The sequence below is a fragment of the Tasmannia lanceolata genome, unplaced genomic scaffold (genome assembly GCF_043159265.1).
Source record: "Tasmannia lanceolata isolate RefF3 unplaced genomic scaffold, GAP_Taslan_0.1 ptg000021l, whole genome shotgun sequence".
NCBI lineage: Eukaryota > Viridiplantae > Streptophyta > Magnoliopsida > Canellales > Winteraceae > Tasmannia > Tasmannia lanceolata.
Window position 1 is genome coordinate 9,546,897 of NW_027518698.1, and position 26,697 is coordinate 9,573,593.

Consider the following 26,697-nt stretch of genomic DNA (forward strand, 5'->3'; position numbering starts at 1 on the left):
TTCTAAGAATAGAACTCACTTTTTGTATTCCTCTACTGCTTTTGGCGTGAATGACATGCAAGGCATGCACCAGACACCCAGGCTACTAAGCAGTGTTCGACTAATCTTTGATTTGCATATATCATAGACATTGATGCATATGAGTTCAAGTTTTACCTTTGATTATGTGCAATGCTTTGATTTATTAAGCTTTCTAATTGACCCATGTATGGAGTTTTCAGTCAGTTGCTCTCAAGCCAGTTGGCTTTAAGGAACTAGGCATAAAAACCCTTCAAACTTAATAACTCAAGTAAAAAAGGCTACAAATCAAAACTATAATCAAGAAGCAAACTTTCTAAAAATAATTCTTTCTTTCTTTTGTTTCAACCTTTCTTTCCTTTTTAACCATACCATATAAAAAGCAAGTTTCTATTTCTATTTCTTATTCAAATCATTTTAAAAGAAAGATTCCAAAAGACAACAAAACTAAGAAAGGAAAGTATTCTTTCTAATTTTCAAATTCCAAAATTAAAATATCCACTAACTTTCTTTCTTAAAATAGGAAAACAACTTTCCTTTTAAGGATACCAAGTTCTTTCTAATTTGAGAAAAATACCAAAAACAAAAGGAAAAGAACATTTCTAACTTTAACTATAGAAAAGAGTAGAAAAGAAAGTTTTCAAAAGCTACCCCCCATACTTGATTTATGCATTGTCCTCAAGGCATTAAAAATATAAAGAAAAATATGAGGACTAAAAATAGAAAGGAGGGTACATACCGTATTTGTTTAGGCATGATTTGAATAGGAAGGTTCATGGAGGTCCATGACCTCTTCCATATCCGGCTTTGACAACTCAATAAATGGCTTTAATCTTTGACTATTAACTTTAAAAATCTCACCATTGCTTGGATTTAGAACCTCGACCGCACCATGGGAGAAAGCTTTATTAACCACATATGGTCCATCCCATCGAGATCTTAACTTACCTGGAAAGAGATGCAATATTGAATTGTAGAGAATCACTTTTTCGCCTTCTTGAAACGATTTTCTCAAAATATGTTTGTCATGAAAAGCTTTTGTCTTCTCTTTATAGATCTTTGCATTGTCGTACGCTTCATTGCACAACTCCTCCAATTCAGAAAGTTGAAATCGCCTTTGAACGCCTGCAGAAGACAAATCAAAATTTAGTTTCTTTATGGCCCAAAAAGCTTTATGTTCCAATTCAACCGGGAGGTGACAAGTTTTGCCATACACAAGGCGGTAAGGAGACTGACCAAGATCAGTCTTGAATGCCGTCCTATGAGCCCACAAGGCATCCACTAATCTAATGGACCAATCTTTGCAGTTTGGATTCACTGTCTTCTCCAAAATTTGCTTAATTTGCCTATTTGAAACCTCTACTTGACCACTCGTTTGAGGATGATAAGGGGTGGCCAACTTATGAGTAATACCATATTTCTTCGTAAGAGCTTCAAACGGTCTATTACAAAAGTGTTTATCCCTATCACTAATGATGGCACGAGGTGTACCAAAGCGTGAAAAAATATTTTCTTTAAGAAACTTGACCACCACCTTGTGGTCATTGGATTTGCAAGCAATGGCTTCAATCCATTTTGACACATAATCTACACCTAACAAAATATACAAGTTTCCAAAAGAGTTGGGAAACGGACCCATAAAATCAATACCCCACACATCGAAGATTTCTACCACTAAGATCGGTTTGAGGGGCATCATATTTCGCTTTGTAACTCTTCCTAACCACTGACAAGATCTACATGCCTTACAAAAATCAAAAGCATCCCTAAAAATACTTGGCCAATAGAAACCACATTGTAAAACTTTGTGCGCGGTTTTCTTTGCACTAAAGTGGCCACCACAGGCTTGATCATGGCAAAAAGATAGAATCGATAGGTGCTCATGATCGGACACACATCGTCGGACAATTTGATCCGAACAAGTTTTGAATAAATAGGGATCATCCCAAAAGAAATACTTTACCTGTGAGTGAAACCGATATTTGTCTTGGTTGGACCAATGATCTAGTGTAGCACCTGTAACAAAGTAATTCACAATATCCGCATACCATGGCTCACTAGAAATAGCAAACAATTGCTCATCAGGGAAGCTTTCATTAATTGGACCTTCGTCATTCTTTGCATTAGGAAGTCTAGACAAGTGATCGGCAACCAAGTTTTCCGTACCCTTTTTATCTGTAATCTCCAAATCAAACTCTTGAAGAAGTAAAACCCACCGAATGAGGGGAGCTTTAGCATCCTTCTTTCTAACAAGATACTTGATTGCCAAATGGTCGGTATAAATTATCACATGCGATCCAATCAAGTAGGACCGAAACTTCTCTAATGCAAACACAACCGCTAGAAATTCTTTCTCAGTAGTGGTGTAGTTGAGTTGTGCATCATTGAGAGTTCTACTTCCATAATAGATTACATGCGGTAATTTATTGAATCTTTTATCCAACACGGCTCCTATTGCAAAGTCGGAAGCATCACACATAATTTCAAACGGTTCGGTCCAATTAGGTGCTCGAATGATGGGAGCCGTAGTTAGCTCCTTTTTCAAACACTCAAAAGAATCGAAGCATTCTTTGGAAAACTCAAATTTTTGATCTTTTGCTAACAAGTTGGTTAGAGGCCTAGCATTTTTAGAAAAATCTTTTATAAAACGCCGGTAAAAGCCCGCATGGCCCAAAAATGATCGAATATCCTTCACACTTTTGGGCGGTGGAAGATGGACAATGAGATCCACCTTGGCTTTATCAACTTTAATTCCCTCTTTAGAAATCACATGTCCTAGAACGATGCCCTCTTTTACCATAAGATGACACTTTTCCCAATTGAGGACAAGGTTCTTTTCTTTACTCCTTTCTAAGACCAATTTTAAGTGATGTAAACATTCGGCATAGGTGGAGCCATGAATAGAAAGATCATCCATAAAAACCTCTAAGAAGGTCTCCACCATGTCAGAAAAGATACTCATCATGCATCTTTGGAAAGTTGCCGGTGCATTGCATAACCCAAAAGGCATGCGTCTATAAACAAACGTTCCAAAGGGGCATGTGAATGTCGTTTTCTCTTGATCTTCAGGAGCTATGGGAATTTGGTTGTAACCGGAATATCCATCAAGAAAGCAATAATACTCATGACCTGCTAACCTTTCTAACATTTGATCAATAAAAGGCAAAGGAAAGTGATCCTTCCAAGTAGCGGCATTAAGCTTTCGGTAGTCAATACAAACCCGCCACCCTGTTTGAATACGAGTAGGAATAAGTTCATTGGTGGCGGATTGTATAACGGTAACTCCCGACTTCTTAGGCACTACTTGGACGTGACTCACCCATTGGCTATCCGAGATGGGATAAATGATCCCATTATCTAACCATTTTAAAATCTCTTTTTTGGATGGCTTCCTTCATCACAGGATTAGCCCTTCTTTGATGTTCCCTTGAAGGTTTGGCACCCTCAACGAGATGGATGTGATGTTGCACAATCGAAGGGCTAATTCCTTTTATGTCGGCCATTGTCCAACCCATGGCTTCCTTGTTATCTTTTAGCAATTTAATGAGTTCCTCCTCTTGAGGGGAGGTTAGGTCCGTAGCAATTATTACAGGCAAAGTACAATTATCACCAAAAAATGCATAACGTAAATGAGAAGGCAAGGGCTTCAACTCCAACTATGGCGCTTCTTCGATTGATGTCTTTGGAAGAGATGTTGCGAGTGGTCCAACAGGCTCCACGTTTTGGATGGCAAAAGCTTTGGAAAAGAAATCATCTCCATCATTTCCTAGTTCGTCCAAGCATTCTTGGAATCCTGCAGCAAAATCAATTTTAAAATTAGAAACAATATTGTCAGGAAAGGAATGCAACATATTGATTTCTTCATGAAAATTTGGTTGCTTACCAAATCTAAAGACATTAAAATCAACCGATGTGTTTCCAAAAGACAATTTCATCAATCCATTTCTACAATTAATTAGAGCGTTGCTAGTGGTAAGGAACGGCCTACCAAGGATGATAGGAATTTGATCCTTGATATTAGCAACAGGCTCGGTATCTAACACAACAAAATCTACGGAAAATAAAAAATCACCTACTTTAACTAACACATCCTCAACCATCCCTTTGGGTGTTTTAATTGATCTATCTGCCAATTGAAGAGTGATGGTGGTTGGTTTGAGGTCTCCTAATCCTAGTTGCTTAAATACAGAAAAAGGCAGAAGATTTACACTTGCACCCAAATCCAAAAGAGCATGTTCAATATTTGTGTTACCAATAGTGCAAGAAATAGTAGGACATCCTGGATCCTTATACTTAGCCACCATTTGTTGAGACAAGATGGAACTTATATTTGCGACCAAGAAAGCTTTCTTGGGCACATTAGTTGTGCGCTTTTGTGTGCACAAATCTTTCAACACTTTGGCATAAGTAGGAACCTGAGAAATCACATCTAATAAATGAATGTTAATTTGCACTTGTTTAAACACATTTAAAATTTTATCCATGGCATCCACTTTCTTATTATTAGCAAGTCTCCTTGGAAAAGGAGCTTTAGGAATGAAATCTCATGCAGGGAGAGAAGTTACCTCTTCTGTACTTACCTGTTTAGGCTCCTTTTCTGAGCCTGTGGAAGGAGGTTTTTCACTTACCTGTTTGGGTTCCGCAATCGAGCCTGTTGGAGGGGAGTCTTTTCTTACCTCTTTGGATGTATCTTGTATATCTATAGAAGGTTTAGATCTGACCTCCTCCTTGTGGTAATCTCTCCCACTCCTTAAAGCATATACATCATTACATTCGTTAGAGGGCTCTTGCGGCGGCAAAATTGGTTGAATGGCATTCAACTGAATTGGCGGTACCTGTTGATTCACATTCATATTCACGTTCCTTGGATTAGGAACGGGTTGACTTGGCATCTTCCCCTTTTTCCTCTCATGCAATGCCATGGCAAGTTGGGAGATTTGCTTCTCCATGTTGTGTTGGCTTGTCATGAAAGTGCTAGTGAGAATTTCTATGCTTTTTTCTAAGGAAGCTATGCGTGCCGACTCTCCTTGTTTTTGAAAACCTGGCGGTTGCTGATTTGAAACATTGTTAATCATGGGGTTTTGAAAAGTAGGAGAGGAAGGGGATGGCCGAACAAAAGTGAGAGGGAAGGTGGGCCTAGGTTGGCCGAATTGGCCTTGGCCTTGGAAATTGGATTGCCCACCTTGACTCTATGAAAAGTTTGGATGATTTCTCCATCCTAGATTATAAGTGCTAGAATAAGGATTATTGAAATCCAAGTAGAGACTTGGTTTGGCAACCTAGAGGGGGGGTGAATAGGATGTTTATAAAACTTTTACCTTTTGAAAACTTTTACTAATTTCACCCTAGTTTTATCCCTTGGTTAATTAAGTTGAATTAGTTAAGCTTAACCAATTTTCACAAATGTATATAAGCTTAAAAACCCTTGTTTAAACAACCAACTTAATTAGGAGATTTAGTGGGCTAATTAGCAATGTAAAGATATTCACGTTGGATGGCAATGCTAACTCACTCAATTCTAAATAATAAGACAAGCACAAATAAGAGAGTGATAGAGGGAGTGAGAAATCGAGAAATACCAACGCAAGCGACACAAGGATTTATAGTGGTTCGGCCAACGGCCTACTCCACTCTACTCAAGGTCGCACTTGAGGATTTCCACTATTGAGATCTCCACGACGCCCGGCTCCAAGGCTTTTACACTCCAAGGGAATTAAATGAGGATGCCCTTCCACCTTTACAATGACTCTCCTTCTCCGCCGAGTTCTAAGCGCTTCACCCAAGGGAATTAAAAACAACGGATGCTCTTGCCACCGATCGAATAAAGAAGAAGAAGAAGTATTAGCCTCTTACTAGGCTTGATTACAAGTTGTAGCTCCAAGGATGCTCTCAAAGATAAACAAGTTTAAACCTAACCAATCTTAAGTGGATTTTCCCAAAGTCAAGGCACAATGAAGGATTTGTGAGAGATTAACCCAAAAATGATTCACAAATGGATTTCTAGGGTTTATTAGAGTTGGACAATGTTCCTCATTTGTTTTGGACCCTTGAATGGATATATATAAAGTCCCAACTCCATGTGACCGTTTGGGGGGTAAAACAGTCAAAACTGGGTCAAAAATTCAACTAGCCGTTGCACCCCAACAACTATATTTTTTTGAAGTAAAACATTTCTCGGAGTTCCGAGAATTCAAACAGAGCTTTTAATTTTAGAATCTGGACCATTTCTCGGAGCTCCGAGAATGTTCTCGGAGTTCCGAGACTGGATTTCCAGCAAACACTGTTTCATTTGAAAAATTCATATCTCCCTCATTTCTAGTCGGATTTCGATGTTCTTATACTCTACGGATATGAGAAAAATGAGAGCTATCTGTTAAAAATATTTTCAAAAATATTTGAAAATGTTTTAAATAAGTTTTGATAGGATTTAGTTGCTGGTCCAGGTTGTTGCTTCGGAACTCTGTTTTGTTCATTCTTGTGTTGAATGCTATATGGGTCCCAACATGTTGGTACACCACCATGGCCATTCACTTATCCATTTAAGTCCTTAAAGGGTGTGTTAGTCTCTTTGAAAAATATATTTTTAGGTGTTTAAACAATGTGCCATGAGAAGAAAATATGCAAGAGAGATAGGAATACATTCTACCCTTTCTATCACTCTCTTGAACTCTTCTTTTGAGCTGGGATCTTCTATGGTTGAGCTTCCATGCTTGACATCTTCAAGTTGTGGTACAAGCTCCTTGGTCCTTTGCATTAGGTTCTTGATCCTCCAGCTTTGGCCTTCATGAACTTCTCTGTATGTTCAATGCTTGTTGAGCTTCTCCTTGGTGGATCCTCCAAGGTGTGATTTGTCCAAGAATGCTCTAGCTCCTTTGTCCATTGGTTGGTTCATCTTCAAGCATGGGCCAACAAGGTGTGTGCTAGTATGATTTGACTTGTGTAGGACCTGTCTAAAGCACAACACTCAAGGCAGATGATTAGTCCATAAACGACTAATCAATTTGCGTTTGTTAATCATCAAAACAAGGTGATTGAATGAACCCATGGGGAACCCTTGGGCTTACAATCTCCCCCTTTTTGATGATGACAAACCAAATTGATTAGATAGGTGGGAGGAACCTCTTATGAGGATTAGATAGACAATTTAATCATTACTACTCCCCCTCAACATATACATGAATTATATTTAACAAGTTATAATACAAGAATGCATATGATAATGGATCTAATCAATTATACAAATTCTCTCCCTTTTGGCATTAACAAAAATGAAGGATTAAGCGTTTAAGCACAAGTACATAAAGCATAAAAGATATTCAATGAGAATATGATGCTCCCCCTAACAACTTATCATGAGTTACCAATTAAAATCAAAGTATAATCCAAAGTATATTGGCATGATAAGAGCATATCAACATAGGAAACGAATCGGCTAAGATAAATCAAGCCTATGTTAGAAAAACAAAGAGACATTCTAATTTTAGTACACATTCTTAGGGTATATCTTAGTATCTATATAAATCCAATATAATTCTACCCTATGACCCGTAATATAATAATAGATTAGCAAGTTAAAGCTTATATTTTACTTATCATGAAAGAAAACAAGCAAGTTTAAAGTTTAGCATGATAAGCTCCCCATTTTTATTTATTTTTAAATTTAATGATATGCAATTTTTAGCATAATTAGTGGGAAAATGCTTGAATGGATAGTGTAAGCATCTTACAATGATCCATATAAACATAAAGATAGCAATAATTAGCTCTCCCCCTTAGTATTTGTCATTGGCCTTAGATAAACCTAAGATTTAAGGCATGACATGACATAATAGGTCAAAGATATGACAATGGAATACTTGGCCACCAAAACTTATTCTTGGAATAGATGATATCATATTAGACCATCCAAGATAAGTCAAAAATCCTAGAAGAATATGTCACTAAGACCTAGGCTATGGGCTTCTTGTCTTAAACTCTAAAACACAAATAAAACCACAAGACAAGCCCGAACACCCCATATGGAGCAATCATGCTCCAAATGAGTGAACTTATCATATGTGAGGTGATAACCACATTAGGAATCATATGATAAGTAACTAAGGACAAATTTACCTTTAAGCTCCCCCTTTGAAAATGAATCATGCAATGCATGAATCCAAAGGGATGTCCTTGCATAGACTCCAAAGTTTTTGGATATATTTTCCAAAAGATGACATGTTATAGACTCAACCCTTGGGCTACAATGACACTTACTCTTCAAGTGTCGGTTTATCATGATAAAATGATAGCCATAGTTTAGCTCATCATGATAAACATGCATAGCACAAAAGATTTTCAATCTTTGGCTCATGCTCCCCCTAAATGTGATATTATATTTTCAAATTCACGCTTTACTTCCCTAAGTATGTAACATACATAACTAGCTAGGGAGATCACATATAAATGTATACCCATTAATGTTTGAGATGTTGGCACAAGGCCAATTTGTTAGATATTTTAATTAAGGTGAATGTACCATCTCCCTCTTAGAATCTAAGAAGGCTAAGGGCACCAATTGAGTGACTTTTAAGATTAAGGTTTAACATCTCATACGTGTAGATATTATCAAACAAGGGCTGATAACTATAGAATATATATATACCAATTTGAGTTCAATTCTATAGGACTAAGACATAGTGAGAATAGTTAATAAAAAATAATGTCTTAGAGAGACATCCATGATTCATGAAGGTGAGAGTCTACCTTATGAGAAAGATATGATCATCAAGGTTTCCATGGATAATCTACCATGTTTGGACACAAAGGGCATGACACATAATGTGCATGGTCCAAACATTACATCTACATCCACAACCACATGTAAAATGACAAGGCATTAGGCACAAAGTGCATAAGCCCATTGAAAACCAAAAATGTGTGGGAGGCACATGTTCCCATCACAATCTAATGTATACAACCACCTTAGTGAATTTTAATTTTACTCAAGTGAGTAAATGCCCAAATATGATTCTAGATTTCTATGATATTTTCATTTCAAGTCATACATTGAATCTAGATTCATGATTTAACTTTCCTATATAATATATATCATTTTATGAACTTAGGGAAAGTTCCAAGGATTTTATAATATATATGTATCAAATGATGCAAACTACCTTGGACACATGTATTCCATTTATGAACTTTCATGACTACTTGAACAAAATACATATAACATATCTATACATATTAGGGTTCATCTTAGTCATGAGATATCCAATTAAAGCTCTTTGAAAATACACTAATTTTTAACCCATCTATGATTCTTATTACATTTTATGAAAATTATTACGCGTGTAATAGAATGGGTTTGATAAAACAACTAGGTACAAAGTAATAAACAAGTTTATTCACCTAGGGCACATAAAGATGTTTAAGAAATGATTTGAGTTGATTTCTTAGACAAGGCATTAAATATCTTAGTTTTGCTAGAAATGATATTTTAAAACAATTTAAGCACATAATTATCTAGCAAGTGCCATATTTGTCCTAAGATAGAGTTTAAAGAATGATACTTTGGCTTTTTTCTCAAATTTTTATTCAAGTACAATTTCGATTGCCAAAAATTTCCATTTAAGTTCAAGTCTTTAAACCTATGGGTTTCTTTTCTTTTGGTTTTGCTAGAATGATGTGATCATTTAACCTAACTCCTAGCAACTACAAAAAAAGGTTCAAGTTTTGAAGATGTACTTGAAGCTTTAATTTGAACATATGGGCAAGAGGTGTGGTTGAATATTCTATAAGCACAATTTAAGGTTTTCACATTAAATGCTTTATTGTGGTTGTCATGTGGATGAATGACATATTCTAAGTGCATGATGATTTTTAAGTATATGTGGGCACTTAAACTAGGAAACTCAAAATGATATTCAATTAGGCTCATCATATCAAAGTCTCAAATTAATTACATTTAAGCATATAGACTTTGAATTTTAAGGTGATATATAGATATATGTTAAGTAAATATGAGCATATGATATCTATATACACATGTTTTGGAAGGATTTTTAATTTTAGGCACAACATGTATTGATACAAAAAAAAATTAAACAAGAACAAGCACATTGTATCAACAAATATATTTTCAAATGATATTCAATTAAAGCACATCCCCTAATCTAAAATAAACACAATATAGATCATGTTAGGGATTTTGGAACCCAAAACATCTTGGTTCCAAGCAAGTTTGTCCTAGGTGATAAGTCATTTTTAACCCAAACAAACTTACTACTTTTTACAAGTTTAAATGTACATTTAAACTTGTAATGTCCAAATCTACCACAATAGTTACAAGATGTATAAGAGTAGGTAGATGGACGGGATGGACATGATGAATTACAAGAGTGATCATGATGGTAATTGAATTTTACATTCTCTTGTAACTTATGATTTTCCAACCTTAATGTTTCATTCTTGATTATCAAATCATTGATTTTCATTTTGTAGTTGATTGATTCAAGAGATGGAAACATTTTTATCTTTTCTTCTTCTTCTTTAAGGAGTTGGTTTTCTCCTCTTAGTGATACAATAGTTACATTTAATTTAATAAAATTATTTTTAAGCATCTCATTTTCTTCACTAAGGTGTGCACGATCTTTTTCTACTTCCCTAAACTCCTTATTAATACTAGCTAAATTATTTTTCAAGTTTGAATTCTTAGCTAGTTGATCCTCAAGTTTCTTATTCAAATCTTGAAAAGCACAATGTAGTTCTTCAAATGTGAAATCAATATTTTTCAATGCATTATCATTAGACTTCTCAATTATTCCATTTAAGCATAGGATTTCACTTTGACAAGATTTTTCAAGTTTGTTTAAAATCTCTTTAGCATTAGTACATGAGGATACCTTCTCATAAATGTGTGGTGGTAATGCACAACATGTTGCAATTAGGGCTTTTGTATTTAGTAAAGATAATTTTTTATTATATTCATTTAATCCTTTAGATTTAGCATTTAAAATAAATCCATTTTCAATTATCTTTACTATATCTTTATCTAGACCTTTTAAGTATGTCTTCATATGGATCAACCATGATCCATAATCCGAACCATCCAAAATAGGTAGTCTAGATCCCATCTTTTAAGTTGCAAAAAAAAATGATCTTTTAACTCTTAACCGGTTAGGGTCTTAATCAAGAGCCCAAGCTCTGATACCAATTGAAATCCAAGTAGAGACTTGGTTTGGCAACCTAGAGGGGGGGTGAATAGGATGTTTATAAAACTTTTACCTTTTGAAAACTTTTACTAATTTCACCCTAGTTTTATCCCTTGGTTAATTAAGTTGAATTAGTTAAGCTTAACCAATTTTCACAAATGCATATAAGCTTAAAAACCCTTGTTTAAACAACCAACTTAATTAGGAGATTTAGTGGGCTAATTAGCAATGTAAAGATATTCACGTTGGATGGCAATGCTAACTCACTCAATTCTAAATAATAAGACAAGCACAAATAAGAGAGTGATAGAGGGAGTGAGAAATCGAGAAATACCAACACAAGCGACACAATGATTTATAGTGGTTCGGCCAACGGCCTACTCCACTCTACTCAAGGTCGCACTTGAGAATTTTCACTATTGAGACCTCCACGACGCCCGGCTCGAAGGCTTTTACACTCTAACGGGAGTTAAATGAGGATGCTCTTCCACCTTTACAATGACTCACCTTCTCCGCCGAGTTCTAAGCGCTTCACCCAAGGGAATTAAATGAGGATGCCCTTCCACCTTTACAATGAGTCTCCTTCTCCGCCGAGTTCTAAGCGCTTCACCCAAGGGAATTAAAAATAACGGATGCCCTTGCCACCGATTGAATAGAGAAGAAGAAGAAGTATTAGCCTCTTACTAGGCTTGATTACAAGTTGTAGCTCCAAGGATGTTCTCAAAGATAGACAAGTTTAAACCTAACCAATCTTAAGTGGATTTTCCCAAAGTCAAGGCACAATGAAGGATTGGTGAGAGATTAACCCAAAAATGATTCACAAATGGATTTCTAGGGTTTATTAGAGTTGGACAATGTTCCTCATGTGTTTTGGACCCTTGAATGGATATATATAAAGTCCCAACTCCATGTGATCGTTTGGAGGGTAAAACAGTCAAAACTGGGTCAAAAATTCAACTGGCTGTTGCACCCCAACGGCTATATTTTTTTTGAAGAAAAACATTTCTCGGAGTTTCGAGCAAATTCTCGGAGTTCCGAGAATTCAAATAGAGCTTTGAATTTTAGAATCTGGACCATTTCTCGGAGTTCCGAGACTGGATTTCCAGCAAACACTGTTTCATTTGAAAAATTCATATCTCCCTCATTTCTTTTCAGATTTCGATGTTCTTATACTCTACAGATATGAGAAAAATGAGAGCTATCTGTTAAAAATATTTTCAAAAATATTTAAATTTTTTTTAAATAAGTTTTGATAGGATTTAGTTGCTGGTCCAAGTTGTTGCTTCGGAACTCTGTTTTGTTCATTCTTGTGTTGAATGCCATATGGGTCCCAACATGTTGGTACACCACCATGGCCATTCACTTATCCATTTAAGTCCTTAAAGGGTGTGTTAGTCTCTTTGAAAAATATATTTTTAGGGGTTTAAACAATGTGCCTTGACAAGAAAATATGCAAGAGAGATAGGAATACATTCTACCCTTTCTATCACTCTCTTGAACTCTTCTTTTGAGCTGGGATCTTCTATGGTTGAGCTTCCATGCTTGACATCTTCAAGTTGTGGTACAAGCTCCTTGGTCCTTTGCATTAGGTTCTTGATCCTCCAGCTTTGGCCTTCATGAACTTCTCTGTATGTTCAATGCTTGTTGAGCTTCTCCTTGGTGGATCCTCCAAGGTGTGATTTGTCCAAGAATGCTCTAGCTCCTTTGTCCATTGGTTGATTCATCTTCAAGCATAGGCCAACAAGGTGTGTGCTAGTATGATTTGACTTGTGTAGGACCTGTCTAAAGCACAACACTCAAGGCAGATGATTAGTCCATAAACGACTAATCAATTTGCGTTTGTTAATCATCAAAATAAGGTGATTGAATGAACCCATGGGGAACCCTTGGGCTTACAATTATTAGCATAAAGAGCACTCACATTCTCATTAGAATTACCAAATTTAGTAAGAGTTGGACACTCCTCCATGACATGGTCCGTGGTTTGACACCAATTACACATGGGAACACTACGTGCAATTTGATTGACTTGTAAGGGTCCTTTGACAACTATTGCTTCTAGCCTTTTGATTAAGCTATCAAGATGGGCCTCTTTTTCCACGGCACCCTCTATTAGAATCCCTTACTTGAAGTGGCTCTCTCACCGTCTTGAGTGGATTCCCACTCTCTTGTTTTTTCCGCCAAATCAAGTAAGAAGTTCCATGCCGCGGCCTCATCCGTGAAAGATGTAAAACCGTTAGGACACATGGACTCAAGAAGTTGCTTTGTTTGATAATCTATGCCCTCATAAAGAATTTGGCATAAGTGCCACAAATCAATTCCATGGTGAGGACACTCTTGGAGTAGGTCTTTGAACCTCTCCATAAACTTAGAAAATGACTCTAATGGCTTTTGTTTGAATTGTAAAATATCGTTCCTAAGCTTATTAGTTTTATGTAATGGAAAAAACTTTTTTAGGAAAGCGACGGCGAACTCCTCCCAAGTGGTGATGGAGTTCGTTGGTAAGCCATAGAGCCACTTTTTGGCTCCATCCTTGAGTGAAAACGTAATAAACCGCAACTTTACCGCATCATCGGTAAGTTGTTGCAACTTAATCAAAGCACATACATCTTTAAACTCACGCAAAAATAAATAAGCATCCTCCGAAGGGAGGCCATGAAAACGAGGAAGCAAAGAAATAAATTACGATTTTAGCTCAAAATTATTGCCCTGTGCAATCGGCAATCTAATGCAAGATGGTTGCGCGGTTCGGTCCGGATAGAAGTGATCGCGCAAACTCTTGGGCGGCTCTTGTTCTTCCGCCATGACTACTTGATTTGGATTTGATGCGATGTCTTCCGCCGTCTCTAACCTGTTATTTCTTTCTAATCAAATGGCCGGGTTCCGCACCCAACCTACGGTCATAAACACAAGAAAACCAAGTAAGAGAGATGGATAGGCAAGAAACTAAAAATATAACTAAACTAAAAATAACTACTAATCTAACACTTCGAATAATTAAGATTCTAATGCAACTCTCTTCCCCAGCAGTGGCGCCAAAAACTTGTTTGTAATATTAAATAACCGCAAGTGCACGGATCGTGTAAATACGGGTCGAACTCAAGGAAGAGAAATCTAGTCGTCAATCCTATTTTTTTACCGATTAGAATACTAGCTATGATATAATGTTGCCTGGAATGGACTCAGGATTTCCGTGGACTTAGACCTCGGAGCCAACACTATATATAAGCGTATATTCTTTTCAATCTAAGAATCAAATTTAACTAAGATCTTTTTGATTTAAAATCCTAATTTAGGCAAAGTGTACCAGATTTTAATGATCTCTACTAACTACTTATCTAATTTAATTAGAAAACTAAATTATAAGGGCTTAAGTAAATTGGAAAATTGCAAAAGTAATTTGGAATAGTGTAAAAACCTTAATTCAATATAAAAGATTACTTAGGGTTAGAATCCACCATGAGTTTGGATTAAATTGATTAATTAAAACAACTCTTGAATTGGGTTGAAAATTCGATTAACTAGTCAATAAGGAATAAGATTAAAGGGATGTCATTCCTTATAAGTAATTAATCAAATCCACTCTCCAATTTACATTGATTATATAGAACTTTATATTTGTTAATCAACAATCATTCATATGAAAGGGGAAAGCCAATGGCATGAATGATTGGGATTTTTCAAACACATAATCCTACACAATTTTTTAATTGAGTAGATTGATTTAATTATAAATATTTCTCCTTCCCCATGGCTTCAACTAAACCCTAAGTAATTAGGATTTATTTGTTCATGGAAAAGGAAAGAAAAACAAAAATAAAGGAGATAGAAAAGAGAAAAGATGCCATATAAGAACTTAAACAAGCAAAATAACACAAGTACTCTCTTTAATAGTGAAATTGAAAATAAGAGTACATCAAATTTTAACTTAGAATTGAATTGAAAATAAAGAACAAAAATCAAATAAACTTATTCTTTTTCTCCTCCGAACAATGGTTGAATCCTTGATCACCCTCCTTCTTTCCTTGGTGTCGCCTTGGATTAGGATCTCAGACGATTGGATCGTTCCTTGATTGAGAGAAAGAAAAGAAAAGAAAAGCTTGAAAAGAGAGCAAGAGAGAGTAAGAGAGAGTAGAAAGAAAAGAAAGAACAAGCAAAAGCATAGAGAGAGAGGGAGAGTACATATTTGGGCATTTACTCACTTGAGTAAAATTGAAACTCATATGGTGGTTGCACACAATACATTGTAATGGGAACATGTGACTCCCACATATTTTGGTTTTCTTATGGGATTATGCACTTTGTGCTTAGTGCCTTAGCTTTACATATGTGGTATGTGGATGTAGGAAGTAGATGTTTGGACTTTGTACTTCATTTGTCATGTTCACCTTGTCCAAAGATGATTGACTATCCATGAAGGCCTTGATATGGATCATATATTTCTCATAAGGTATACTCTCACCTTCATGAATCATGGATGTCTCTCTAAGACATGGTATTTTATTGACCATTCTTACTATGTCTTAGTCCTATAAAATTGAACTTAAATTGGTTTATATGTGTGTATTCTATAGTTATCACCCCTTGTTTGATAATATCTACACGCATGAGATGTTAAACCTTTATCTTAAAAATCACTCAATTGGTGCCCTTAGCCTTCTTAGTTTCTAAGAAGGAGACGGTGCATTCACCTTAATTAAAATACTTAACCATGTAGCCTTGTGCCAACATCTCAAATATGAATAGATATATGTGTGTAATCTCCCTATCTAGTTTATATGATATACACTTAGGGGAAGCAAAATTTGAAATGGTAAAATATAATATCACACTTAGGGGGAGCATGTGTTAAAAATTGTGAATCTTTTATGCTATGCTTGTTTATCATGATGAGCTAGACTATGGCTATCATTTTATGATGATAAACCGACACTTGGAGAGGAAGTGTCACTGTAGCCCAAGGGTTGAGTCTAACTTGGTATCTTTTGGAAAATATATCCAAAAATCCTTGGAGTCTATGTGAGGACAACCCTGTGGATTCATGCGTTGCATGATTCTTTTTCAAAGGGGGAGCTTTAAAGGCAAATCTTGTCCTTTATTTCTTATCATATGATCCTAAATGTGTATATCATTCCTCATATGATAAGTACACTCATTCGGAGCATGAATGCTCCATGTGTGTTGTTTTGGGCTTGTCTTGTGTTCTTAGTTTGGTATCATTTCCTTTTTGTATAAGACAAGAAACCCATAGTCTAGAACCTCAGTGTTATATCTCTTAGACTTTTGACTTATCTTGGATGATCTAATATGATATCATCTATTCCAAGAATAAGTTTTGGTGGCCAAGTATTCCATTATCATATCTTTGGCCTATTGTGCCATGTCATGTCTTAAATCATAGGTTTATCTAAGGCCAATGATAAATACTAAGGGGAGAGCTAATCTTTGCTATCTTTATGTTTATATGGATCATTGTAAGATGCTTACACTATCCATTCAAATATTTCTCCACTAATGGCGCTAAAAATTTACATATCTTAACAAAAAAATTAGAGCTTAAATGATTTATCATTTTAAACAAGAGCTAAAAATTGCATATCTTTCTAGATGTACATCAATAGGAGAAAATTAAACTTGCTAATCTATTTGCTATGAATTTGAGTGCCTATCATGTGTTTTTCACTTGCCTATCCTTGTATCCATGATAGAGCTAGCTATCATGTCATATATCCTAATAGTTAGTCATATTATGATCAAATGTCCATTTCTATGCGTGACAATTTAAAAGAATATTTTGAACTTCAAAAATATCTATTCTTGCTTATCATGATGGGTTCAACATTATTTCATCCATCTCTTCATGATAAGATTTTAATAGGAATTCAAAAAATTTGGGGGCTTATCATGCTAGATCTAAATCTTGTTATTTTTCTTTCATGATAAGTAAAATATAAGCTTTAACTTGCTAATCTAATATTGTATTATGGGTCATAGGGTAGATTTATATTGGATTTATATATATATATATATATATACCAAGATATACCCTAAAATTTGTGCTAAACTGGTATGTCTCTTTGTTTTTCTAACATAGGCTTGATTTATATTAGTTTATTCGTTTCCTATGTTGAGATGCTCTTGTCATGCCAATATACTTTGATTTTAATTGGCAACTCATGATAAGAAGCTAAGATGAGCATCATATTCTCATTGAATATCTTTGATGCTTTATGTGATTATGCTTAAATGCTTAATCCTTCCTTTTTTGCTTATGGAAAAAGGGGAAGAATTTGTATAATTGATTAGATCCATTATCATATGCATTCTTGTATTATAACTTGTTAAATATAACTCATGCATATGTTGAGGGGGAGTAGTAATGAATAAATTATTTATATAATCCTCATAAGAGGTTCCTCCCACGTATCTAATCGATTTGGTTTGTCATTGTAGATACCCCCATTTTGCTCTACCTTAATCAATAAAGAAGTTAGTGTTTTCCTATCGATTTTCTATTGTTTTCCATTTCAGTGTCCGTATCTTATGTTTTCTCGATCTTTTCAGTCATTTCCGTCATGTTTCGTATTTTCTTGCTAAGTGTTGAGAAGGATTATTCACAAGAATTCGAAGAAGAGAGGATTTGGACTCACCGGGTGATCCCATATTGAGTATTTTGATTAAATTTAGATGAAGCAGGTTGGCTCATGTAAGAAATATTCAAGTCATCTTAGAGTTTATTATGGTTTTAAAAGACTAAATTTCACGGGAAAAATGAGTTCGCCTAAAATGGAATGGGGCCCAGATCAAGATAATATAAGTCACTCATTTGATAGGCCATAAGTTGGATGGATTGGATCACCTAATGAAAATAATTTGGTGGGCACACCTTTTATATTGTGACCAAACAAATGGATGGTTTGAATCATCATGTGAAGATTATTTTGAGGAACAACAATGTATCTTATAATCCATGAAATAAACAGTTAAGATTATTCTATAAAAATTATTTTAGTGCAACTTGATATATTTTGGCCCATCAAGTGGACGGCTCAGATAATCCAATGGCGTAGTGCAGTCCATTTTGAAATATGGGGTGGGGGGAATCTAATTGCATTATGGCCTAGCAAATGGATAGTTCAGCTAATCCATTGGAAATAATTTGCGGGCGCAGCATATTTATGTTGTGGCCCATAAAATAAATAGTTTTGATCAACCAATGGAACTGATTTAGTAAATAATTTAGAGGTGCATTACTAAATCGCACAGCGTGGCCCATCATTTGGATGATTTGGATTGTCCCAAGGTGCCGATTTCTAGAGGTACAATATATTCACATTAAGGGTCATCACTTGTACGATTGGGATCATCCTATTGAGAGGATTTGAGGAGTACAAATTGTTTTTATTACAGCCAAATAAAATTGGATAGTTTGGATCATCTAATGGAAGCGATTTGCAGGGCGAGGCCAAATTGTGCTATGGCCTTTTAAATGAACTGTTTCGATCACCTTATGGGGATAATTTAAGGGGCGCGATCCATTTACGCCGTAACTCATCAATTGCACAGTTCACATCATCTCACAGAAGTAATTTAGGGAGACACAATTTGTTTACACCGCGGCTCATTAATTGGAAGGTTTGGATCATCTTAGGGAAACAATTATATGGTGCATTCCATTTGAGCCGTGGCTTATTAATTGGACGGATTGGATAATCCAATAGAAAGAGTATTGGGCCAACATTGAGAGGACCCACCGTCATAAAAATTTCCAACTACATACATTCGGTCAACTTGGAATAAGGGGTGTATCACTTCTGAAAATTATGGAATTTAATTAAAAAAAAACAAAAATTCATTCAAACACAAGTGGAATAAGGGACCCACTTGGGATTCTCTTTCCAATACTAGGAAGGCCATTTTGGTAGCTCCCCTTTTATTATTAGCAAACGTATACTGTTCTAGGGAAGCACCTATTTTCAATGTGTGGGTCCCACAAGGGATCGATCCTATATAATTGTAAGAGTGGTCTTCCTTTATTCGGATCTCAATTGGAAATGAAAGGATTGACATATAAAAAGCATCTTGATGATAAATTCTAAAAAGTAGAATTGTCTTGTTGCTACTTTGAGAGCTCTCTAATTTGGCAATGGGAAAGCATGGAGATGTCATGTCCATACACATCATTTTATAATGGGAAATATGCTATTTGGTGGAGAAAAGAAGAAGATGGATTTCTATAATCATTTAGGGCAAGCATGGGAACGTTTGAGATGTTTGTAATTTTCCCTCTCCCAGGCATCCGAAAATGAGTAGCAGACCTTTGCTTTTAAAAGGGGGAGGGAGGAATAGCTCTGGCCTCAGAACGATATTAGCCGATCACCTCATGTCCATCATCCCAAAAACCCAACTATAACACTCTCATATATACCGTGTCAATTTACCACCTTATGCATCCCATACATCCAATCCAAGCCAATACATCAATGGCCCGACATCCCAATAGACTTTATCCCGTATGGTAATCCCTATCTGCAACTCAATTCCATATAGTAGTAGCTTCTCATCCCATCACCATTATTCGGTCAAATATTCCACTTTCAAATTCATTCATCTCTCGCACTCTATAAGAAAACATGGCCGAAACTCATTAACCTTCTCCCATCCCTTGTTTAACCGAACCAACTCACAACACCACCGCTTATCCTCACGCTCTCACGCCCCAATAGTCCCTTCAACTCGAGCCCTTATTCCTCATCATCTGGTCAATAACCCACTCTTGATTTTTCATCAAAGCTTGTCCAAAACTCTAAATTGCTTACTTCTTTTCTCTTGGCCGAAGGTTGATTGTTTCGTTCGGTTTATTTGATATTCGCGGGTTGGGATTCCTCATCAAAGCGGTGCATCTCTGGCAACCAAAGCAACGCCGTTGCGGATTAAAAGGCTCGACAAAGTGCATATCTAGGATATACGAGCCTAAGAGAATAGGAGAGCTTGTAAGGTTGATACCCTAATCTCTCTAGCTTAGGATAAAAAACATGTCTTTGGGATAAATTTCATGCTTTTGAATGATAAAGTGATGAATATGATGGGATTTTAACATGAAATCTTAACAAGTTAAGATCAGAATCAATATGAGTTATTGCTGACTTTGTGGGCCAGAAAATGTAATTTTTAATATTTAAAATCAATTTTCTAAAGGAAAGGGTTAAACCCAATTTTCAAAGCAAGTGTGTTAAAGCATTGGATTTTTTTTTTTCGAATATTCCAATTCCTGAGTCTAATATACATTAAAAAGGGATGAAAAACCTAAATTTTCAGAAAGGTTAGGATCGTTTCGATGAGGATTCAATCCTTCGAGTTTTGTCTAGAAAAGGGTATTTTCTTGAAGATTAAATCTAAAATGTACCAAAACGAATCCAAAATTCCCGAAAATTTGGTTACAGTAGTCTTTTAGGGTTTCAAGACCACATAAAGTTTTTCAAGAATTTTTGGATTAGATTAATATGTTATATGATTTATTTAATTCAAGGGGTATTTTGGGTAAAAATCAACTTTCTGAAAATTCACTAACTTTATGAAGCTGAAATTAGGTAATAATAGATTTTGATTTTGATCTGATCTTGTATTAATTTTTCACAATTTTTAGGTAAGGTTAACGAACTGTTATAATTTTCTATGATGAATCAAGCTTATTTTGTTAAATCTGAAACAAATAGAAAATCGCATTAACAAATTCTTCAAATTTTTTTACTAAGATTCAATACTATTTTAACATTCCTTCATAGAATTTGAACTGATTTGGAGCATGTTTTTAGGGGATGCTGTGTAAATCCATAATCTGACTTGAATATTTAAAAATCGGAAATGGATAGTAAATCGTATTCCAAATTCATGAAATTTTCACAGTTGGCTATATTCGTTCATAAATTGTTGCTGTAAAAATTTTAATTAATTTGGAGTTTAGTGCTAAGAGTTTATTTGTAATTCCAACAATCTGGTCTCGATATTGTTAAATCGGAACTTAACAACAAATTAACATAAAAATCCATGAAAGTTTTCCAGTAATCTGCATTCATCCATGGAATTCGTTTACATTGAGTTGCTTTGTAAAATCACCCACTTGGTTTGAAATTGATAAAATCTCTTAAAAATTGAAATTAATCATAAACATCATGAAAACTTCAAGAAAACTTTAATTTTATATCATGTATTCATTCCTTAAGCCGTTGAAACAGAAACCTCAAGGGTCGTAGATTTTCTTTGTAAAATGGCCTGGGTAGGATAGTTGAACTGCCCAGATTGTGTTCATAATCGTATCCAACTTGTGATCAATCTTCGATAATTCAAGCATTTAAATTATAGTATGTTGTTGGCTCCGAGGTCCACTGTCCACGAAAATCCTGAGAAATATGGAAGGCAATAACATACTATAACTTATGTGCTAAATTATACAAGGGTGGAAAGCACGATTCCCTTTCATGAATGCAATTCAAGGCTAAAATTAATCAAGCCTTAAAGCCTTTGGTATTCCTTAGATGGTAGGAATAGAAAATCTTTGAAAAATAGAAAATTATTAACTTAATAAATTAAGATCATTTGATCCATGTTTTTTGAACCGTTGGATAACGATATCTCATCGTAGGAACCCTTAGAGCTGGTTAGGAACACTTACATCACGGTGTATTCTAGGTTTTAGGGTGTCCTAGAATTAGGGAGTTCAGCCTCATCACGACCGATTGCTATTATTAGCAATTGAGTCATAGATCTAGTTACACTAGTTACCCCTTTTTTCCATAGGACAAGCCTAGTTACCTAGGATGTAGGTTAACCTGCATTAGTCTAAGGGATGTCTTGCACTTAGATAGGACCATATAGCATCTTAGATGGAGTCCTAGGATAATAAAATCTACTCAACTTGAATTAAATAATCTCTTGAAAACTGTTGAAACAGTCAATTCAGTCTAGATTGGTGTCATAGATGTCTTAGGCATGTAGCTTAGTTTAGGCCACCAAACTACGATCGACTCTGATTCCAGTGAGGCTTGGATACGTAGGCAGCTTTGGATGCTTTGAATGGCATACCAAGCACGAGTCGGCCCACCACAAATGGTGGGGTTTTGTATATTAGTTTTTTATAAATTCTTAACTAAATTAACTTAATATATAGGATTTTTCTTAAATTAGAATTTTAGGAGAACATTCACTTAGATTAAATCCAAACAAATCAAGAAAATCAAGGTATACATTGAGATTAGATTTTAGGATGGATGTCACATAGTTCGCATATTAATAAAGAGTTAAATGAGCAATTTAAAAGGAATTCAAGAGGGTTAACTTTTGGAACTGAAGACCGGATTATCGGGCAAGAATGGTGCTTGTGGTGGTAATTTCTCATACCTTACATTCTCGTAATCAGGTAGCGAATCTAGATTTCTGGTCATTTACGAGTCCTAGATCTCTTCTCTAGGTGGCGACTCTGTCATTCTCTTTTGTGTGAAATTCGGATTGCTTTGGTGATCCCAAGTTCACGGAAAAGATGAATTAAATCAATAATAAATGGCACACGCCAATCGCATGGGTACGAGAGACCAAGAGAGAGGGAGGCGGGAAGCGCCGCCCCTCTCATGGGATCGGGTCCTACAGTTTGGCGACTCTGCTGGGGACCACTTAACTTCATTAAAATTCCAAAGGATAACTCATTTGAATTAATTTTAATTGGCTCATGAAAACTCTATCTTATATGCTTGATAGATTAGTTTCTCATCCCATCATACTCAAACTTAATCTAACAAAACCTAAAGGCATCATAGATTGCGCAAACTTATTTCACACACTTACATCACTTGCATTTAAACCCTTGCATCTCACATGCACACACATCCCATTTTAAGGACCCGGAGTGTTATCTAACATGGTTGACTAGGATTTCATCACCTGGTGCCTCTTGGTAGAGAATCATTCCACTCTTAGCCTAGTACCTGTATGGTGCGTAAATGGATCTCTTGTTCATGTACTGATACGTCGAACACTGATACAGTATAATGAGCACGGATTCGCGCTAAGGGAACTCTTGGCCTTACCCCTAGATTACCCCACACATGCATATAGTACGAACATACGTGCATCACGTGTGTGAGCCCAGATTAGGATAACCTACCCATCTGTGTCTAGATTAGGCCGTAATCCATCTTCCAATGGCTACGATCGGTCCTTAGGTACACAAACAAAGTCATGAGTCGAGATCCTCTCTCCACTCCACTAGATTAGGATTAAGATTGATGCCTTCAAGTAACACCAGATAAGATATAAGAAGACTAAAAGCTTTCCCTTTGGGATTAGGATATAAATTCCATCTTTCCCAAGATCTCATAAGATTAGTCTATTCTTGATCTATCCTTCAAAGCAACCTTGTGCGATCTCATCTAATATTTTGATAATGTGTCTATCATTCTCCTCTTGTGTGATTCGATCATGTCTTCATACCTTCCCTTAACCAGCAGGAACAGAGTCTCAATCCTTTTGATTATGCAATCCTGATGGTCTAATCATACTTGATCCAGATGATCTAATTATACTTTTATCCTTGATCTCTTCTTACTCTAGGGGTAACCTTTTTCAAGATTACTTCGCTAAACTTCTCAGAGTTCATTCTCATAATCCTTAAACTAGGAGCATTCCACCTGCTCACTTGTTTCATCATTGTTATGTCTCGGTTATTTAAGAATTCATCCTATCATCTCCATTACATGTTTAGCCTATAATCATTTTCAGTCATTGAGCAGAAAACACTCCTTCAATGTCAAGCTTATACCTCGAGTTCATTGTTTCCATGGCAGGAAGATTCACCATAGATAAGCCCACCACTCCTTGGGTTCGAGTTTTTTCACGGTTGGAGAGAAGACCTATTTCTCCACCACCCACTGTGATTGTTCCAGCATCTTCTCCTTCTCACCCGTCCTCACTAATGACAGAAAACTCAGATAATCCTTCACCCATCACCATTGCTGATACTCTAGCCTTGGTTCTTAAACAACTTCAGGAGATCAAAGAGGAGAGCCGAGTTATCAAGGCCCAGCTTTCAGAGAAGTTGGGGCCATCGTCTTCCAATTCTAAAGATAAAGGGCATATGCACCATACAACTACTTCAGCAGCACCGGCCCAGCCAGTGTTCATCCCTATCCATGATAAAATCAAAGAAGAGTTGAAAAAAGAACAGTACAGCGAAGATCATAGTAAACCTTCTCAGTCAGTGGTTGATAAGACGGTTATGGAGAAATTGGAAGTCTTACCAGGAAAGTTCAAGACATCCAGCTTCAAGACCAGGGAGGTTTCAACCCAAGTGATCTTACATTGTTTTCCGAAATCCGTCTCCCTGCCAACTTTCAAATGCCAGATTTCGATAAATATGACGGTGTTGGTTGTCCCGTCACTCATTTACAAATATTTACTATCATGTGTCAGCCTCAAGGTCTATCTCCTAAGCAAATGGCTCAATTGTTCCCGGTTTCTCTGACAAAGGTCGCTAGAAGGTGGTTCATGGTCCTAGACAAGACTCGTTATAGGACATGGAAGGATATTAAAGAGTAGTTCAACAAGCAATTCAAATATGATGATGGAACCGAGATCACTAGGAAGGATCTTGAGAGAAGCAAACAGGACTCAAAAGAGTCATTCTTAACTTTTGTTAAGAGATGGAGAAGGTTAGCGGCTCAAATGATGCAGTGTCCCTCAGAAGAAGAACAGGTCCAAATGATTATGAAGAATATATCCTCTCAGCTCCAATATCACATGTCTCTTCAGTACTATCCAGATTTTAAATACATCATTAATGCTGGTATGCAAATTGAGGAATCAATGGCACAAGGAGTTTACAATAGAAGCAACCCCAATTCAAAAGAAGTTAAGACACAGACTCTAGCTCATATCTCCGAGGTTGATAATGTATCAGGGACTAACCAGTTGCAGAACCCTATGGTATTCAAATATAATCAATCAGGGGCTGCAGCTCAGCAAAAGCCCGATAGGGAATTCACCCCTCTCCCGTTTTCACTATCTGTCATACTGCAGCAAGGATTGGAATCCGGCGTATCTATTTACCTCGCATTAGGGATCCTCTTAACCCACTCCCCAGGACATGGAGGGTAGAAGAGCACTGCAATTTTCATCGAGGATCGGGGCATAGTACTGATCAGTGTATAACTTTGAGGCATGTCATCCAGAAGTTGATCGATGAGCGTAAGCTACCATTTCAGCAAGCGCCAAATATTGTTGATAATCCTATGCAAAATCATGCTGTACCACCGTTGGATGATGTTTAGACACTAGGGGTTTGAGAAGCTCAGGTCCAGTTGCAGTGAAAGGGAAGAACCAGAAGTTAAAAGGCACTTGTTATGACGATGATTCAGTTTTCGCCGAGCCTTCAAAGCCAGACAGTTGCAGCAGTCTTAGTCCTTTTGTTATTTTAATTAAGTCCAGTCATGATGTCGAGTCCAGTTATCGAGTGCAATCTTCTAAAAGTTTGAATAAATTCCTAGTCCAGTTGAGTATTTTCTTGCTTCTATTTTTGAGTCAAGAATGTGAATCCTGAGTCTGTTCAGGATAAGTCTTATCAGATATAGTCATTTTCAATTCAATGAAATTTGCTTTCTCTATACATTCCAACGTGAGCTTCTGACTCTAATAAACAATGAGAATAATACTCCCTCCTCGAATAAGGAAGAAGATGCCGACGAAACTCCTCTTGAGTTGCAGCCTATGCTCAAACAAGAGGAGGAGCGCTGTGCCGAGCCTCTAAAAGAGGAAATTAAAATGATAAACATTGGCACTGAAACTTTGATTCAGTAAATGCTTATTGGAAATACATTACCCTCTGAAGAGTGTGAAGAATTGGTAAACCCATTTCGAGGATAAAGAGATGGTTCAGTAAGCGCTACCATTAAATGCCGGGAGAAAGATCTAGATAGAAGGTCCAAGAAAGAATGAAGGAAGTGAATGTCACATGTTATACAAGGGGCATGAATTGGAAACAACTTCCATATCTCCAGTCAATGGCCCTGGTCACTGGTTTCACCAGTGATAATGCAAAGCCATCGAATTCAATACGAAAAGTGCAAGAGCAATCATCATAGAGCGATCATCAAAATATCAAGAGTCACCGACTTAAGGATGAAAGGATGTCAAAAAACCAATATGCACTCTCAAAGTCAAAGTATTTATTAATATCCAGAAGGAAGAAGAATCATTATCTCTTACAAGGAAATGCCGTCAAACTCTGTGAAAAAAAAAGAAAAAAAGAAAATAATAACTACTAGAGGGACTCTGGTAACCTAGATCGATTCCCAATCTGAACATCGGGAGGCCTCCTTTGGCTAAATAAATCTTGAAATCATAACCCACTGTCAAAAGAATACCGGTTTGCAAACCCTTTGAGCCTGAATGAAATTTCTTTGAAAATCTATCAAACTAGGGGCATCCGTCTTGAACT

The 26,697-nt window shown here is 36.3% G+C and overlaps 1 protein-coding gene and 1 non-coding gene across 2 annotated transcripts in view; both read left to right on the plus strand.

Annotated features, from left to right (window-relative positions):
• The first annotated feature begins 13,530 nt into the window (after positions 1 to 13,530).
• On the plus strand, positions 13,531 to 13,637 carry LOC143855559 (small nucleolar RNA R71). Its single transcript, XR_013237934.1, has one exon. It is a non-coding gene; the product is annotated as a small nucleolar RNA R71 (small nucleolar RNA).
• Positions 13,638 to 19,656: 6,019 nt separating this feature from the next.
• Positions 19,657 to 26,697, plus strand: part of LOC143855491 (ATPase GET3B-like) — a 68,659-nt gene continuing 61,618 nt past the window's right edge. Inside the window, exon 1 of the mRNA XM_077365611.1 lies at positions 19,657 to 20,211. The gene's annotated coding sequence lies outside the window, so the exon portion shown is untranslated. The remainder of the gene's footprint in view (positions 20,212 to 26,697) is intronic.